This window comes from Leucoraja erinacea, chromosome 4 (genome assembly GCF_028641065.1).
Source record: "Leucoraja erinacea ecotype New England chromosome 4, Leri_hhj_1, whole genome shotgun sequence".
Lineage (NCBI taxonomy): Eukaryota > Metazoa > Chordata > Chondrichthyes > Rajiformes > Rajidae > Leucoraja > Leucoraja erinaceus.
Genome location: NC_073380.1, coordinates 62,331,693 through 62,349,448, shown reverse-complemented (window position 1 = coordinate 62,349,448; position 17,756 = coordinate 62,331,693). Strand labels below are relative to the sequence as shown.

Genomic DNA, 17,756 nt, shown 5'->3' with positions numbered 1-17,756 from the left:
TCCTTCAGAGATGCTTCCTGACCTGCTGAGTTACTTCTGCATTTTGCATCCAATTGTGTATTAAACAATATCTGCAGTTCCTTGTTTCTACACGTTAAACAGAAAGCCAGTTCTATACCTGTTACGGACAGGGATTTGGTAACTGCTCGTGTCTCCTGAGCCATTACAGATCTGTTTCCTAAAGCTGTTTTTTCCCACCAAAGCCAGCTTTGGCAGGAAACTTCCATTCTTCGTAAGTCTGATTCTTAAAGCGAGTGACGTGGCCAGTTACAAAAACACTCCAAACTTTTGTTCCTGTGGAATTGGAAGAGACAGGATTGCTCAACTTTATTCTGCAGGAAGACCAGAGGCTGCCATAAACCTGCCATAATATCCCTTTGGCTTGCTCCTGGGCCTGGAACATTTGAAAATTACAGGCCCCATCAGCCAAACAATGTCAAGCTGTCCGGCTGACAGCTGCAGCTGTCCTGACTCATTCTGGTAAGCTCCAGTGAGAAATCAATCTGGGTCCTCACATTGGTTCTCTATCCTGGTTTGGTCACAAATTAGTCTTCAAAAATATTTACACCATTAATATTATATCAAAAATGCAGAAATTTCCTAAATCCTCGAAATACGTTCACTGCAAAGACAATAAGGTCAGTCATTGGAAGAGCACGTCATTAGATATGTGTAATAATATTACAGAAACACCACAATATTTACTCAAGGTCAGACAGTTAGAATTTTTTTCCCTGGGGTGGAAACCTCAAGGACTAGAGGTCAAAGATTTAAGGTGAGAGGGGCAAACATGTGGGGTAAGTTTACACAGTGTGGTGGGTGCCTGGAATGCACTGCTAGGGGTGGTTTAGATACAATAGTGGCATTTATGAGGCTTTTATATTGGCACGTGGATATGCAGGGAATGGAGGGATATTGTCTAGTTAAATGTAGTTAAGTGTATTTTTTTAATAGTGTTTTTGTCTGTGTATATGTGGGGGGCGGGGGGGGGGAAAGGGGGAAACTTTGTAAAACTCCCTTTCCTGTTCAGGAGACCCGACCTTTTTCCTGTCAGGTCTCCGTTGTCGTTGGGGCCTAGCACCGGGGAGCGGCCTCCAGCGTGAACAACCTGGGGGCTCCAGTCACGGAGCCTGCGGATCTGCGGACTACTTACCATCGTGGGGCTGGCCGGCATCGGAGCGTGGGGAGCGGTGGTGACTCGCTGCTGTGGCCTGACCACGTAGCTCGAAGGCTCCAGCTGCAGCCGCAGCCGCAGGTCAGGTGGACTGGGACATCGGGAGCTCGCGGGTCCGGGTGGAGAGACCGCTTTCCGGAGCTCCCGCAATGCAACTTCTCTAGCCCGTGTTGTGGGGTTGGAATGACCCGGAGCGGGGCCGTACATCGCCCGGCGTGGCTTCATGGCCGTGGTACATTCCAGCCCCCGCAGGGGGCTCGAACCGTGACATTTAGACCGGGGGCGGGGCCGTACATCGCCCCATGCGGCCTAAAAATGGCTGGGTTCACTGTGATGGATGTTTTTGTAAATTGAATTGTGTGTATGTCTGTAGGAAATTGTCTTTGCTTGTATGGCTGTGGAAACTGAGTTTCGTTTGAGCCTCATTGAGGTTCAAATGACAAAATAAATATTGATTGGCATGCGGCCAGAGCAAATTAGCTTAACTTCTCTACATACAGGACATAGACATTATGGCCTGTTCTTGTGCTATACTGTTGTATAAAGCTTGTGTGGTGAATCATATTATCACTTTGACTTCAGGAACATAACATTACTCGGATTTTTAAATGCTGTACTTATTCAAAACTTCAGCCCAAGGGGTGAACTTCATTATCTCACCCGCTAATTCAACATCTGTGTAATTTCCCCCAAAAATGAAGCCAAGAGAACCACATGTGCAAGAACGAGTTCACCCAGCACCTGTTGCACCACTGCTACATTTAATGCTGGTTACCCAGTGCATATCTTTATCTCTCATCAAAAGCGATGGTAATATTCATCCCCATATCTTAGCCATGGTGATTTCCATTCCTTCAATAATTCTAAATGGTGATTTTTCCCCAATGTACATTATATTCCATCAATACTTCAAAATATCATATTTTCTGCCATATAATGGCCCAGAACACCGTTTGAGAGGTGAATTCCAGTCTCATGCTGTTTAGGCAACCAAAGATCTTATTAATGCAACAATATTAGGCAGAGTACTACTACATGATATAATATGATTGTAAATATTAGATTCATGGAGTCATAGAATGGAAACAGGCCCTTCGGTCCAACTTGCCCACACTGGCCAAACATGTCCCAGCTACATATCATCACCTGCCTGCGCTTGATCCATAACTTGACCTATCCATGTACCTGTCTAACTGTTTCTTAAACGTTGGGATAGTCCCAGCCTCAACTACCTCCTCTGGCTGCTTGTTCCATACACCCACCACCCTTTGTGTGAAAATGTTTCCACTCAGATTCCTATTAAATCGTTTCCCCTTCACCTCGAACCTATGTCCTCTGGTCCTTGATTCACCAACACTGGGCAAGAAATTCTGTGCATCTACCCGATTTATTCCTCTCGTGATTTTACACACATTATATACATAATTTAACTTCGGAGTCACGTGAGTGACTACGTGAAGAACCCCGCCAGGACGCATGCGTGTCATATCGCTACACGCATTGCAACAAGTCACAGCAAGGGGGAACGACGTCCCCCTAGCGGCAAAATTTGAAAACCAGGAACAGCAGGTAAGGAGACTCTGCGTTCCTTCCACTCACCTTTTAGGTGGAAACATGGACCGGATCCATGAAGGCTGCGGGAAAGCTGGCGGGGGAGAACCGCGGAGTCGCGGGCAGCCGGCAGCATCAGCCTAAGGCACGCTAAACTCCCGTAATGGGAACAGCTGTGCCCGACTTTCGCTCCCGACTTGCTCCCGCACCGGGCCCGGCCTGGTGGGAGAGGGAAGCAAAAAACTAATGTTTCCCCGCGCTGGTTTTTTCCACAGGAGGGGAAGCTGGACAAAGTGATGTCTACAAATGCTGCTAGTGAAGCTGGCTAGGGAGGACCGCGGAGCCGCGGGCAGCCGGCAGCAGCAACCAAAGGCACGTTAATTTCCCGTAATGGGAACAGCTGTGCCCGACTTTCGCTCCCGACTCGCTCCCGCACCGGACTGGACCGGGCGGGAGAGGGAGCAAAACTAATGTTTTCCCCGCGCTGGGTCTTTACAGGAGGGGAAGCTGGACAAAGGAGTGCCCACAAGTGCTGCTAGTGAAGCTGGCTGGGGAAGACAGCGGAATCGCAGGCAGCCGGCAGCAGGAGCCAAAGGCACGTTAATCTCCCGTAATGGGAAGAGCTGTGCCGACTTTTGGTCCCGCGCAAGCCAGAACACCACGGCCCGGTGGGAGACTATTCAAATGGGGCCGTTGACTTTTTGACGTCAATAACGGCAGCAGACGGGGTGGAACGATGTTCACCCGTAGCAACAATTTTAACCTGGACCTGCAGGTAAGAGCTGCGGTCTTTTTTGTATTTACCATGCTGATTGCAGTTGCAGAAACCAACGGGCTGCGACAAAGATGGGAGCACTGCGGGTCAGTTCTGGGCTGACCTGGAAGAGGGGTCCACAGAAGAAAAGACAAGTGTGCAGGGGGTGCAGGAAAAAGAGAACCTACTGGAACCCACTATGGCCAACGACAGCACCCCCACGCACCCACCAGCAGAACTGGTGAAAGCTCGAAGGTCCGGTACCCAAAACATGAGTCTTTTTAGGCCATGGCCCAGGCCGGCCTTCTTGGAAGATGCGGGGACCTCCAACGCCAACCAAACTGCAAATCCAGACCCCAGCACTACAACAGCAGCGAAGAACCTACGAAAAGTAAACCTGCCACTGGTAACTATGGAGGTAGGTGGGTCTGGTTCCCTACAATATACAGTGGGCACGGAGATTGGGTGGAGATTACACTCTTTTCTGAATGCATGGAGCATGATAACAACCGATCCTTACATCTTAAGCAGTATCCAGGGATATACAACAGAGTCTATACACAAGTACAGCCCTCCAGTTCAACATATACTGAACTGAATTTTCGTGCCTTCTGATAAAGGAAAATCAAATGCGCAAGCTGAACTGAAGCGGCTTCACATAAAAGGTGTAATTGAGAAAACTCAATTCAAACCATTAGAATTTGTGCCCAATATATTTATCAAAAACAAAATAGTTGATGGTCATCGCATCATCATAGATCTGACAAAATAGATACCTTTGTTACTGCTTAACAATTAATTTCCAAAGGTTACTTCAATGGCCAGCATCGATTTAAAAGATGCTTACTATTCAGTGCCTATACGAGGTGACCACAGATGTTACTTAAAATTCAACTGGATGGGACAACTCTGACAGTATAAAGCACTGCCAAATGGGTTATCATGGGGGGGAGGGGGGGGAGGGGATTGTTTATTTACGCATTCCCTCCTTTCCTGCCTCATCAGTCAGGTATTAAGAAAATACAACGAGACTCTGCATCTGGTATTGGTAGTACCCGATTGGCCTACACAACCATGGTTCCCAGTGGTATCAAACATGGTATCAGAGACATGAACATCCCGTCTGTTCTGGAATATCTGGCAGGCCTCCACTATGACGAGGGTCTCAGTTACAGTGCCATCAACTGCGCCAGAAGTGCCCTATCGACTTACCTATGGCAGGGGACAGACCATTACACTGTTGGGACTCACCCACTGGTACAAAACCTATGATGGGAACCAGATACTCCCAAATATGGGATGTGAGAATAATCCTGAAGATGCTCAGGAATTGGTCTCCAGCAACAGTTCTGTCCATACACAGACTGACATTAAAACAGTCATGCTAATGGTATTGGTCACGGCACAGAGGATACAGTCACTGCAAACTAGACTGGACAACATGACTTCCTCAACAGAAAATATTACGTTTCATATTTATGAGATAGTAAGCAGAACAGAAAAGGGATCAGCAGGCCTCAATATACAATTAGGTCATACCCAACAGATGACCGTCTGTGTATAATAAGACATCGTTGTTTTACATGGAGAAAACAAATATCCTAAGAGGCTATGATAAGGCACATTTTGGTCAGCCACTAGCAACCACACCAAGAGTGACGGTCCAGACCATCTCAAGATGGCTGAAACAGGTGCTAACACAGGCTGGGGTAGATACTAATTTTAAAAATCTCTTTCCACCAGGGCTGCAGCTACATCGGCAGCGATACAGTTGGATGTACCAATGGACCAAATCCTCAAGTGATGGTCTGGAGGGGAAAACATTCCAATTATTTTATAATAAACCAGTAATGAAACCTGGAACGTTTGCAGAAACAATTTAAGTTCTGTAAATTAATTTAAACCCATAAAAAGGGGTTATAAATTTGTGTTAAAAAATGTTATGATTTCAATGTCGAATTCATGTCCAAATTATGTTAACACAATTCCTCCAACAGTCAAGGCAGACGTGATGCATGGACTTGTTTCCACGGCATGAAATCACAGAGCTTTAAAATCTTCACGTAGTCACTCACGTGACTCCGAAGTAAAATAGTAAGATTAAACGAGAACTTACCAGTTTGAAGTTTGATCTGTATTTTATGAGGAGTTACGATGAGGGAATTACGTGCCCTCCGCTCCCACCCTGATCATATACTTAACTGGTATCTCTTCTCTAATCTTACTATGTTTAGTCATTACAGTTATCTGTGATTTCACACCGCTGCTTTGAAGAATGACACGCATGCGTCCTGGCGGGGTTCTTCACGTAATCCCTCAACGTTACTCCTCATAAAATAACGATCAAACTTCGAACTGGTAAGTTCTCGTTTAATCTTACTATTTACTTGCTTTGCATTGCTTATTTAGTGAGTCATTTCAATCACATCAACATTAGGAAGGGCTGGTTAAAAGGCTGGAACACGGGAATGACAAGAGAGAGTAAATAAAGATCAGAAACACATGAGGCAGCTTGTGTGTGAAAGAGCATTTAGGTGGAAAGTTTCCCAGAGTTTGAGATTTGATCTAACCACCCAAGGATTTGCAATCATTACTTGCTGAAGGACTCAATCGCATACAAAACAGACCGATGAAGCAACTTGAATTATCATAACACCAGACAGCGGAATTTGAAAGAGAGAACATAGCTGTTGGAATATTGCACTTTTGAATGGGAGCGTTCTTTTCTTTCATCTTTAAAGATTTAACAACAGTTATGGATCATTTAAAAAAAAATCCTCAGTTCCTCAGTAGAGCCAAAAAGAAAATATGCTGACATTACCAGAAGATATGTAATAATATGCTTTCCCTTCTTTGATATCTCCAGCATCCATTGTTTCTAATTGGCACATTGTGTCATCTAACTTAGGTTGTAATCAGCTCTTTTCAATGCTTTAAAATTAATGCATTTCAGCCTCTGATTTACTATATAATCTACAATCATCATACATAGTTTTATTCATCTGTTTCAAATTGCACATGTGTTGAGGTCTTTTACCCTCAGTTTCATTGAAGTCTTCCAAACCAAACTAACCACCAACATCAGAAACGACTAATCAAAACTGGGTTTGCTATCGAATTTCAAAGCCCAGTGTTTCAGTGCAGAGGAAAGCATTTTATGTCAGATTTCGCAAGCCCAAAAGGTGATATTTTGAAGTAAAAACGTATCCAGAGATTTCATAAAGGAATTCACGCATCCATCATTGTACATAATAAAATGGAGTTTTGTAGGAGGTATTTTGAAGTCACCAGTTGGAACTACAATGTCCCTTTGCAATCACCACGTATACACTTGATAGACCTAGAACTAATTTGTTCGATATTTTTAAAACACTTGCCATGATATTCAATACTCACCTCAAAACCTTATTCACTGAGACTAAAAGTACAATCACTTCATGAAGTCAGATCTACCCATGTATGCTGTGGGTTTTTTTTAATGTCATGACTTTTCAGGGAAGAGTCTAATTGCAGTCGAGTAATTTGACATGCTTCTCAAGAATTTATCATGTTCTTAAATTATAGGAGAAGAATTAGGAGATTTGGCCCATTAAGTCTACTCCACCATTCAATCGTGGCTGATCTATCTTTCCCTCAACCCCATTCTCCTGCCTTATCCACATAACCCCTGTCACCCTTTCTATCCTGCACTCACAGAAATCACACCAAATTTAGTTATGGTTTCAAGCAAAACATCGCTATACTCTTGTGCAGAGCTCATTTAGTGAAATGTAAAAAATACCTTTTTCCCCAGTGAAGGGAGCAACTTCAACTTCGTGAAGGGGGAGGGGGGGGGGGGGGGGGGGGGGCATTGAAATAAGAAGATAAATATTTGAAATATCAGCACCTTGGGCTTGGTGGGGAGCAGGCGTAGAACATGAGTTAAGATTTGGGGCTGATCAGCCAGGATCAAATGGTCTAATCAAGCAGCCAGTGTGGTCAGCAGTCCTATTCCCATTGACATTTTTTAATGTTCTCATGTAAAGCAAGTGCAAATGGCTTGGATAGAGTGTATGGGGAGAGGATGTTTCCACCAGTGGGAGAGTCTAGGACCAGAGGTCATAGCCTCAGATTTAAAGGACATTCTCTTAGGAAGTAAAATTGGAGGAATTTCTTTAGTCTGAGGGTGGTGAATCTGTGGAATTCTTTGCCACAGAAAACTGTGGAGGCAAAGTCAGTGGATATTTTTAAGGCTGAGATTGACATATTCTTGATTAGTATAGTTGTCAGGGATTATGGGGAGAAGGCAGGAGAATGGGGTTGAGAGGAAGAGATAGGTCAGCCATGATTGAATGGTGTAGTAGACTTGCTAGGGCGAAGGGCCTAATTCTGCTCCTATCACTTATGTGTTTATGAAATTATGACAACACCAACATGGGAAATAATTTGTGCTGTCTTCTCTTGCCTCATTCTAGATCAGCATATTTTGTCACTTTTTCATGGTCACAGATATATCTGCTTCTGTCCATTAATAACTGGAATATTTTTACCCAGAAAATTAACCCTCACTACATTAAATTTGGGTGTAGGAAGGAACTGCAGATGCTGGTTTATACTGAAGATAGACACAAAATGCTGGAGTAACTCAACGGGTCAGACAACATCCCTGGAGAGAAGGGATAGGTGATGTTTCGGGTTGGAACCCTTCTCTAGACCGAAAGATAGAGAAGACCAGAAGAAAACAGTGCCAGCAACCGATAACCTCAGGAAAAGTGAAGCCCATAATGGCCTATGGTTGTCTAGGGAAGATATGCTATTGACATGGAAAGGTTGGACGGGCCTGCCCGTGTGAGTGCTTGCAAAGAGGACCCCAAAGGAGGGGGGGGGGGGGGGGGGAGAGAACAAAATGGGACCCGGTGTGGGGAGGTGGGGCGGGGACGGGGGCCGAGAACAAAGACTGAATTGGGGACTAAATGGCTAATTGGAATAACAGTTGGAGTCCTATCTGTGGCGACTCTTTGCATACTTGTGTAAGCAAAACAAAGAGTCTCACTGCAACATGTCACATGTGATAATAAAGTATCATTCATTTATTCGTTCAGGATGTGAACAGAGGAGCTAGTAGGATGACTAGGGGGGAAGAGATGGGCGGGTGGAATGAAATGCTGGAGTTTATTGAATTTTGAGGTCGATGTTCATACCGCTGGGTTGTAAGCTGCCCAATATGAGGTGCTGTTCCTTCAATTCGCGTGTGGCCTCACTCTAACAGTGGAGGAGGCCCAGAATGGAAAGATCAGTGTGGGAATGGGAAGGGAAAATGTTTGGCAACCAGGAGTTTGCGTAGGCCAAGGTGGACTGAGCGTAAGGGTCCAACAAAACGATTGCCAAATCTAAACATAGTCGTTAATGTACAGGGGGCCACATCGGGAACTCCGGATACAGTAGATGAGGTTGGAGGAGGTAAAAGTGAACCCCTGCCTCACCTGAAAGGACTGTCGGGGTCCCTGGTTGAAGTCGAGGGAGGAGGGGTACAGGGACAGGTGTTGCATCTCCCGCAGTTGCAGGGGAAGGTACCGGGGAGGGGTGGTTTGGGTGGGAAGAGATGAGTGAACTAGGAAGTTGCGGAGGGGCAAAAGACAGAAAGGGGTGGAGATGAGATGATGTGACTAGTGGTGGGATCCCTTTGGATTTTAGCTGTCCATCCTCAGAATCTTTTAGATCATCCATGCAAATTAGTTTGTCAATGCAAATTGTTTGAAAATGTGCTGGGTCAGTTTCAGTGTGCTCCCCTGCTAAAATATATGATTCAATAAAACCATTTGTCAAACTAAATATTGAAGTAAACAATGTCATTGTAAGTTATTGGAATTTATTGAATCACCTGCTGTCATCTTTGTTCTTTAAAGAGTGTAAAAACCTGATGTAGTTTGAGCTCGGAGAGATTTTACTGCTAGGATGTAAAAGACCTTTTACATTTAATAGTTCCAGTCTCTGAGCAAAATCAAAGAGATGGGGGAGTGCAATGGGTCATTGTAGAAGGAATGGCCAGATGACGCGGAGAGAATGTTTTCACTAGTGGCAGAGCCCAGGACTAGAGATCCTAGTCTTTTACAAAGGAGATGAGGAGAAATTTCTTTAGTCAGAGGGTGGTGAATCTGTGGAATTCTTTGCCTTAGAAGGATGTGGAGGCCACGTCGGTGGATATTTTTAAGGCAGAGATAGAGAGATTTGTGATTAGTACAGGTGTTACAGTTTATGGAGAGAAGGCAGGAGATTTGGGTGGATAGGGAGAGATAGATCAGCCATGATTGAATGGCGGAGTAGACTTGATGGGCCAAATGGCCTAATTCTGCACTTATCACATGATATGATGTTTTGGGTCGGGAGCCTTCAGACTCCAGTCTCTTTGTGGCTTGTCATTTATTACAATGCCAGTCATGATGCAAAATGGGGGAACACTCAATGGGACAGACTTCCTGGCCATTTGGTACTTCCTAATGCATGGGAAGTTTGAGGAAATGGGGTAGTGATGTTTTTCATGTTGGATGTAGATATTTGAGACATAGATAATGGACAGATACCATCAGCACTTTTGTCATATATTCAGCATTTATTAATGAGAACCATTAGAGAAAGAAAATTACCATTGGACTCCTGAAATCTTAGGAATTAACTCTGCTACATGTAAATTCAACTGTATATATAAGAATATTTGCCCAGACACAGAGCTATGTAAATACACATAGTGGATGACGTGACATTTCTTGGAAAAGATAAGAGTTGTGAGTTTCTATTTAACTTATAATTACGCCAAAACCTTTCAATTAAATTGTGGGCTGTAACAAATAAATGAATTAAAACAAACTTTCGCACTTCAGTCTTGGGTTTGTGGAAAGTTAGTCAATATAACAGAGACCGTTCTATTCTGTAAGTCTCTGCCAGATCACTCTTTGAACATTCCTTTGATTATACCCCTCGATCAGACAAAGGAACAAAACTGACCATTTTGTAGGCTTTGCTCATTTCTCCCTGGGTATCTGAGCGCAGTGAAGACAGCAATTGGGATTGAGTGCATTTCACAAAATCTACAATTTTTTCCTTCCCTTCATTTCATTGGAAGGAACCTACTCCAAGTCAGTGATAACATTCATATAGGTGGTATTGTAGGCAATGAAGATGGTTATCAGGAATGACAGCAGGATCTTGATCAGCTGGACGTCAGCTGAGAAATCGAAATATTGAGTTTAATTCAGATAAGTGTGAGGTGTTGCACTTTGGGAAGTTAAACCAAGGCAGGTGAATGATAGGGCATAGGGAAGTGTCATAGAGCATAAGGATTTAGGACTACAAGTACATAGTTCCCTGAAAGTGGTGTCCCAGGAACATAGGGTGGTGAAGCAGGCTCCTGGCACATTGACGTTCATCAGTCAGCATATTGAGTATCAAAGTTGGAACATAATGCTACAGATGTACAAGGCCAAACTTAGAGTATTGTCTTCAGTTTTGGTCATCCTACTATGGAAAAGATGCCATTAATGTTAAAGAGTCAGAGAAGATTTACAAGGATGTCGCCATGACTTGAGACCCTGAGCTACAGGGAGAGATTAAGCAGTCTAGGACTTTATTCCATGAAGTGCAGGAAGCTGGGTAAGGCTTTATTGTATTCGAATAAGGGGGAGAATGAGGGTCAGGGCAGTTTACTGTTCTGGATGTCAGATGTAGGAGGTCATGGAGTCTGAGTGCTCTCCAGATGTCCACATCTGCGCCAGGTGCGTCAAGATGGGGCTCCTAAGGGACCGTGTTAGGAACCTGGAGCAGCAACTCGATGACCTCTGTCTGTTCAGGGAGAGTGAGGAGGTCATAGAAAGGAGTTACAGGGAGGTGGTCACTCCAAGACCACGGGAGACAGAAAACTGGGTCACAGTTAGGAAGGGCAATGGGCAGAGGCAGGGACTGGTGAGTACCCCGGTGGCTGTACACCTTGAAAATAAGTACTCATGTTTGAGTAAGGGTGGGGGAGACAGCCTACCTGGGGGCAGCAACAGCGGCCGGGCCTCTGGCACAAAGACCGGTCCTGTTGCTCAGAAGGGTAAGGAAAAGAAGAGGAGGGCAATTGTAGTAGGGGACTCTATAGTCAGGGGGTCGGATAGGTGATTCTGTGGACGTAGACAGGAGACCCGGATGGTAGTTTGCCTCCCTGGTGCCAGGGTCAGGGATGTGTCTGAACGTGTCCAAGAAATCCTGAAATGGGAGGGAGAGGAGCCTGAGGTTGTGGTACATATAGGTACCAACGACATAGGTAGAAAAAGAGAAGCGGTCCTGAAAGAAGAATTTAGGCAGTTAGGTAGAGAGTTAAGGAGAAGGACTGCAAAGGTAACAATCTCAGGATTACTGCCTGTGCCACGCGACAGTGAGAGTAGGAATGGAGCGAGGTGGAGGATAAATGCGTGGATGAGGGACTGGTGCAGTGGGTATGGATTCAAGTTTCTGGATCATTAGGACCTCTTTTGGAGAAGGTGCGACCTGTACAGAAAGGACGGGTTGCACTTGAACTCGAGGGGGACAAATATCCTGGCGGGGAGATTTGCAAAGGCTACTGGGGAGACTTTAAACTAGTATGGTTGGGGGGAGGGACTCGAATTGGGAAAGCTAGCAGTCAGTGTGTAAGGCAGGAGGCAGAGAATGGTAGCACTCTGACCCAAAAGGGGAGAGAGAAGAAAAAGAAAATAAACAGAGAATAAGAGATGGTGGGTTTCTTAAATGTGTATATTTTAATGCTAGGAGCATTGTAAGAAAGGTGGATGAACTTAGAGCCTGGATTGACACCTGGAAGTATGATGTTGTGGCGATCAGTGAAACATGGTTGCAGGAGGGCTGTGATTGGAAACTAAATATTCCAGGATTTCGTTGCTTCAGGTGTGATAGAATTGGAGGGGCAAGAGGTGGAGGTGTTGCATTGCTTATCAGGGTAGATATTACAGCAGTGCTTTGGCAGGATAAATTAGAGGGCTCGTCTAGGGCGGCTATTTGGGTGGAACTGAGGAATGGGAAAGGGGTAGCAACACTTATAGGGGTGTATTATAGACCGCCAAATGGGGAGCGAGAATTGGAAGAGCAAATATGTAAGGAAATTGCAGATATTAGTAGTAAGCACAAGGTAGTGATTGTCGGAGATTTCAATTTTCCACACATAGACTGGGAAACACATTCTGTAAATGGGCTGGATGGGTTGGAGTTTGTAAAATGTGTGCAGGATAGTTTTTTGCAGCAATACATAGAAGTACCTACTAGAGAAGGGGTGGTGCTGACATCCTGTTAGGACATGAGACGGGTCAGGTGGCAGAAGTATACGTTGGGGAACAGTTCGGGACCAGTGATCACAATACCATTAGTTTCAATATAATTATGGAGAGGGTCAGAACTGGACCTAGGGTTGAAATTTTTGATTGGAGAAAGGCTAACTTTGAGGAGATGCAAAAGGATTTAAAAGGAGTAAATTGGGACAGTTTGTTTTATGGGAAAGATGTGGAAGAGAAATGGAGGACATTTAAAGGTGAAATTTTAAGAGTACAGAATCTTTATGTCCCTGTTCGGTTGAAAGGAAATAGTAAAAATTGGAAAGAGCCATGGTTTTCAAGGGAAATTGGACACTTGGTTTGGAAAAAGAGAGAGATCTACAATAATTATAGGCAGCATGGAGTAAATGAGGTGCTTGAGGAATATAAAGAATGTAAAAAGAATCTTAAGAAAGAAATTAGAAAAGCAAAAAGAAGATATGAGGTTGCTTTGGCAAGTAAGGTGAAAGTAAATCCAAAGGGTTTCTACAGCTATATTAATAGCAAAAGGATAACGAGGGATAAAGTTGGCCCATTAGAGAGTCAGAGTGGACAGCTATCTGCAGAGCCAAAAGAGATGGGGGAGATATTGAACAATTTCTTTTCTTCGATATTCACCAAGGAGAAGGATATTGAATTATGTGAGGTAAGGGAAACAAGTAGAGTAGCTATGGATTAAAGAAGAGGAAGTACTGACACTTTTGAGAAATATAAAAGTGAATAAGTCTCCAGGTCCGGACAGGATATTCCTTAGGACATTGAGGGAAGTTAGTGTAGAAATAGCAGGGGCTATGACAGAAATATTTCAAATGTCATTAGAAACGGGAATAGTGCCGGAGGATTGGCGTACTGCGCATGTTGTTCCATTGTTTAAAAAGGGGTCTAAGAGTAAACCTAACAATTATAGACCTGTTAGTTTGACGTCAGTGGTGGGCAAATTAATGGAATGGATACTTAGAGATAATATATATAAGCATCTGGATAAACAGGGTCTGATTAGAAACAGTCAACATGGATTTGTGCCTGGAAGGTCATGTTTGACTAATCTTCTTGAATGAGTAGCTTAGATAGGATATATTGGTGAGCATGGACGAGTTGGGCCAAAGAGCCTGCTTTCATGTTGTATGACTCTAGAACTCTAGGAAGCAATGTTCCGTAAGAAGTTTATGATCCATCCACTAGAGGCTCTCTGTTGAGATGATCCAAGGGAAAAAAATGCCCAGCTCCCTTCACCACCAATCCTCTATTAATTTACAGTCACCGTGTTGAGAAACAGGAGCAGAATTGAAATCAAGTCTTACCTGATTAACTTGGCCCCTCACAAGCAGCCTCTCATATTGAAAGCAAGGTTTCCATTAGTGGATTAAAGACGACTGGACCAAAGTCATGGAATATAGTGCTTTGCTTTGAGGTACCTGCAGGCTTCCTTCTACGTTCATTCACTTCCTTGTGGACTAGGTGTTTGTGAAGAAAGTCTGGAAAAGAATGCAGTGGTCTTTGAAAAAGTTCATCTCGAGCAGCCGCATAATACAGGACTCTGTGCTCAACCAGCTGTTCCCAGGTACACATACAGGACAGACATTGACTGCTGCTGGACCATCCTCACTCAGCGAAGGGCTCACATTGGTTTGCTAAAAACGTATTGTTTCTCCAGTGCAAGGAATTGTCCACTATTGACTGCTGCCGACTGGTACAATCCAAGGTGCAGGAGGAGATGCAAGGTGGGAACACACTGATGCTCAGCCCAACCAGCATCGATGCTCAGTGGGGACTGACCATGGTCCAGGATCCTGCCGCTGTTGTGGGGCATACAAGGATGGCCCCCGTCTAACAACCTCTTAAATGGCTCACTGCTGGATTGGACATTAGTGAAAGTATTGAATTATATGGGACAGTGAAATAATAGTAAGATTAAACGAGTACTTACCAGTACGAAGTTTGATCTGTATTTTATGAGGAGTTACGGTGAGGGATTAAGTGAAGAACCCAGCAGGTACTGCGCATGCGGCATACTTCGAAGCAGCGGTGTGAAATCACAGAATAGACACAATATTTGAAGTAAGATAGTAAAGATCACGAGACATCAGTTTACTAGTTTGATCTATATAATGAGGGTGGGAGCGGCGGGCACTTAATCCCTCACCGTAACTCCTCATAAAATACAGATCAAACTTCGTACTGGTAAGTACTCGTTTAATCTTACTATTTTACTTCGGAGTCACGTGAGTGATTCCGTGAAGACTTCAAAGGTCTGTGATTTCAAACCGTGTAACAGTTTTTATTTCACTCACTGCCGAAGTTTATGAGGGAGGAAGTGTTATCGTAATCAACCAGTGGATCTGCTTTCAAAAGAAACAGAAAGGTATTTGTTAACAATAACAACATAAAAGAGCTCCTCTGAGCTTAAATTAATATTGCAGTTTGTAATATTCTCCTGCAATTAAATCAGGTTTATCAACGGTTTATAATAAAAAATGTTCTGAACGCGGTTCCCTTGACCATTCTGCTGTATTGAAAATGTGGTCAACCGGGATGTCCATTCGTTCAGCCGCTGATACCAATGCTGCCCTAGTGGAATGGGATTAAATGTATTATTATCTATTCCGGCAGCTTTCAGTACCTGTTTGAGCCACCTTGGAGTGGTTTGGCTCGTACCCCGTCTTGGGTTACTGTGGTTGACCCATAGGCTTTCCTCTCCCTCTAAGATAGTGGGTTGTGTCTATATATAGTAGTAGATGGGTCACCACACTCAACCTGGACTCTGGTGGGTAGGCCCGGAATCCCACCAGTGAATCGGGTGTTCCTGGTCCATATAGCCATATAATGACTACAGCACGGAAAACACAGGCGATCTCGACCCTGCTAGTTCGTGCCGAATCCATATACCTGCGAGTTAGATATTACCAGACCTAAATATGAACTTGATGCGTCTGGGGTAATCACCATGTATCCAGTCTAGTTTATGGAGTGACCGGACTCTTTGAGCGTGTACGAGAGCCATAAGCATGAGCCTTTTTTAAAACATAGATTAAGCAAGCTGAGGGATCTGGCTGGTGCCATTCTCTGAGGTATGTCAATATCACACCAATATCCCATACATGGGTATATACCTGGGTGTTTGGGGCTTATATTATAGTTGCCCTTCATAAGTTTACCTTCAGTGGATGGGATCCCATGCTCTGCTGACATGCTGTTTTAGATAAGCAGATAAGGCGCTCCATGCTGTATTTACGGCACTGTAACTCACCTTTTAGTCATGGTGTAGATGTTCCAGGAACTCCAATACGTCAGTGGTTGAATAGTTCGTTGTCCCTGCGTCGTGGCAGTATTTTACCCATGTTAGCTTTTAGTGACTGTTCGCAGGGATGCCGACATGGTGGTAATGGTTCCTTTGGATAATCCCAGTCCCTGGTAAGGTCTATTCAAAACCTGCACCCAGGAGTTTGATGTTTCCCTGGCATGGGTGGCTTATGCCTGATACTGGGTTGAGTCAGCAACCATGGTCCACTAGGGAAATCCATAGGTGACTCGCCCACCGTGTCGTGATGAACTGGGAACCATGGCAGTGTAGGCCGGTCGGGCACGTTCAATATCTCGGAGACAGATCCCATCTGTATTGCGAAGTGCCCGACTGATGAGGCAGAAGGGAGGAAGGCAAAGCAGAAATTCCCCCTTCCAGCGTATAGGCATCTATCGCTGCTGCCTCTAATCTGGTTCCTAAGTCACATACATGGGTTACTGGTGATTCCGTCTTGTGCAACCAAATTGATATCTGGCTTTCAAACTGCTTAATAAATTTAGCAGATATTTTGGGTTATGACATCTATTCAATGTAATCATAAATTTTACCCCGTGACATGGTGTCTCCCACTGTGTTCTAGCTTCCTAGGACATAGGCAGCTGATAGTTAAAATGTCTTTTGACACACCATTGCCAGATTTGTTTGACCAATTTGTTGCACAATAATGATTATTATGCTCCCCATATGGTTGATATAAGCCACCACCATAGTATTATCAATCCGTAACCACATATGTACGTGCTGCATTTGAAATGCATATGCTTTTTAGCCCAATAGGCGATCACCAATCCCAAGAAGTTGATGCCCGGTATGTGTAGTAACGATGTTTGTGACTTGGTCCATCTGTTACCTGTGCTGGATATGGAGTTTAGTTGCTCCCCAGCCTAAAGTACTGGCATTGGTTTTTAAAATAACCAAGTTGGGATTGGTGATGATAATAGGGCTGAAAACTATGCCAAATATATGTCTGCCCACCACCTTAATTGTGATATAGCTTCAGTGGGTACATTCATGATTTGATTATAGTGACCCAAGTATCTTGGCAAAGTAACAGTCATATGGACGGAATGATTATTGAAGCCCAGATAATCCTTGGTAGTAACGCTTCAATTCTGGTTTATCTGGGCGTGGGATGAACCTCAGCTTTAGGGAGCTGTTTCGTAGCTAGAACTGCTCCACAGCTAATTCCTTTGTTTCCCCTAATATGAGGATATCATCCAATATGTGCCATGATTATGCTTGTTTTCTTAATATTTTCATGGCCATTTATAATAGTTTAGGGCTGAGGTTTAGACCATATGAAATGCTATATGCTCCCATGGTTGCCCTAACCGGGATATCCATGATCCAGGTAAATATATTTAGGTATCTATAATGATCCTAGTGTATGGGTATAAGATAGTTAGCATCTTCCATATCAATGCTCCCCATAGGTATCCTTGGGAGATCAGATGTCTGGCAGTGACAAAACCCCGTCTCCATCTTAAAGTGGATATACTCAACAGATTTATTTAGTGATATTAGATCAATGATGATGCTACATTCACCATCTTTTATAGTTTTGGTGAATATATTCGATACAAATTCCAATGGTTCATTTTTACTCCCAAGATCCGTTTAGTAATGAGCCTTTTTAGTTCAGCTTGCCTTCTCACTTCTCTT

The 17,756-nt window shown here is 44.0% G+C and overlaps 1 protein-coding gene across 2 annotated transcripts in view; it reads right to left on the bottom strand.

Moving 5' to 3' along the window:
• LOC129696489 (extracellular sulfatase Sulf-1-like) overlaps window positions 1-17,756 on the bottom strand; it is a 448,145-nt gene that overhangs the window by 384,566 nt on the left and 45,823 nt on the right. The window contains exon 2 of one of the 2 annotated variants that reach the window (XM_055634441.1): window positions 14,095-14,268. The gene's annotated coding sequence lies outside the window, so the exon portion shown is untranslated. Of the gene's footprint in view, window positions 1-14,094; window positions 14,288-17,756 lie in introns of those variants that run through there. The other variant, XM_055634443.1, reaches the window with a different exon arrangement.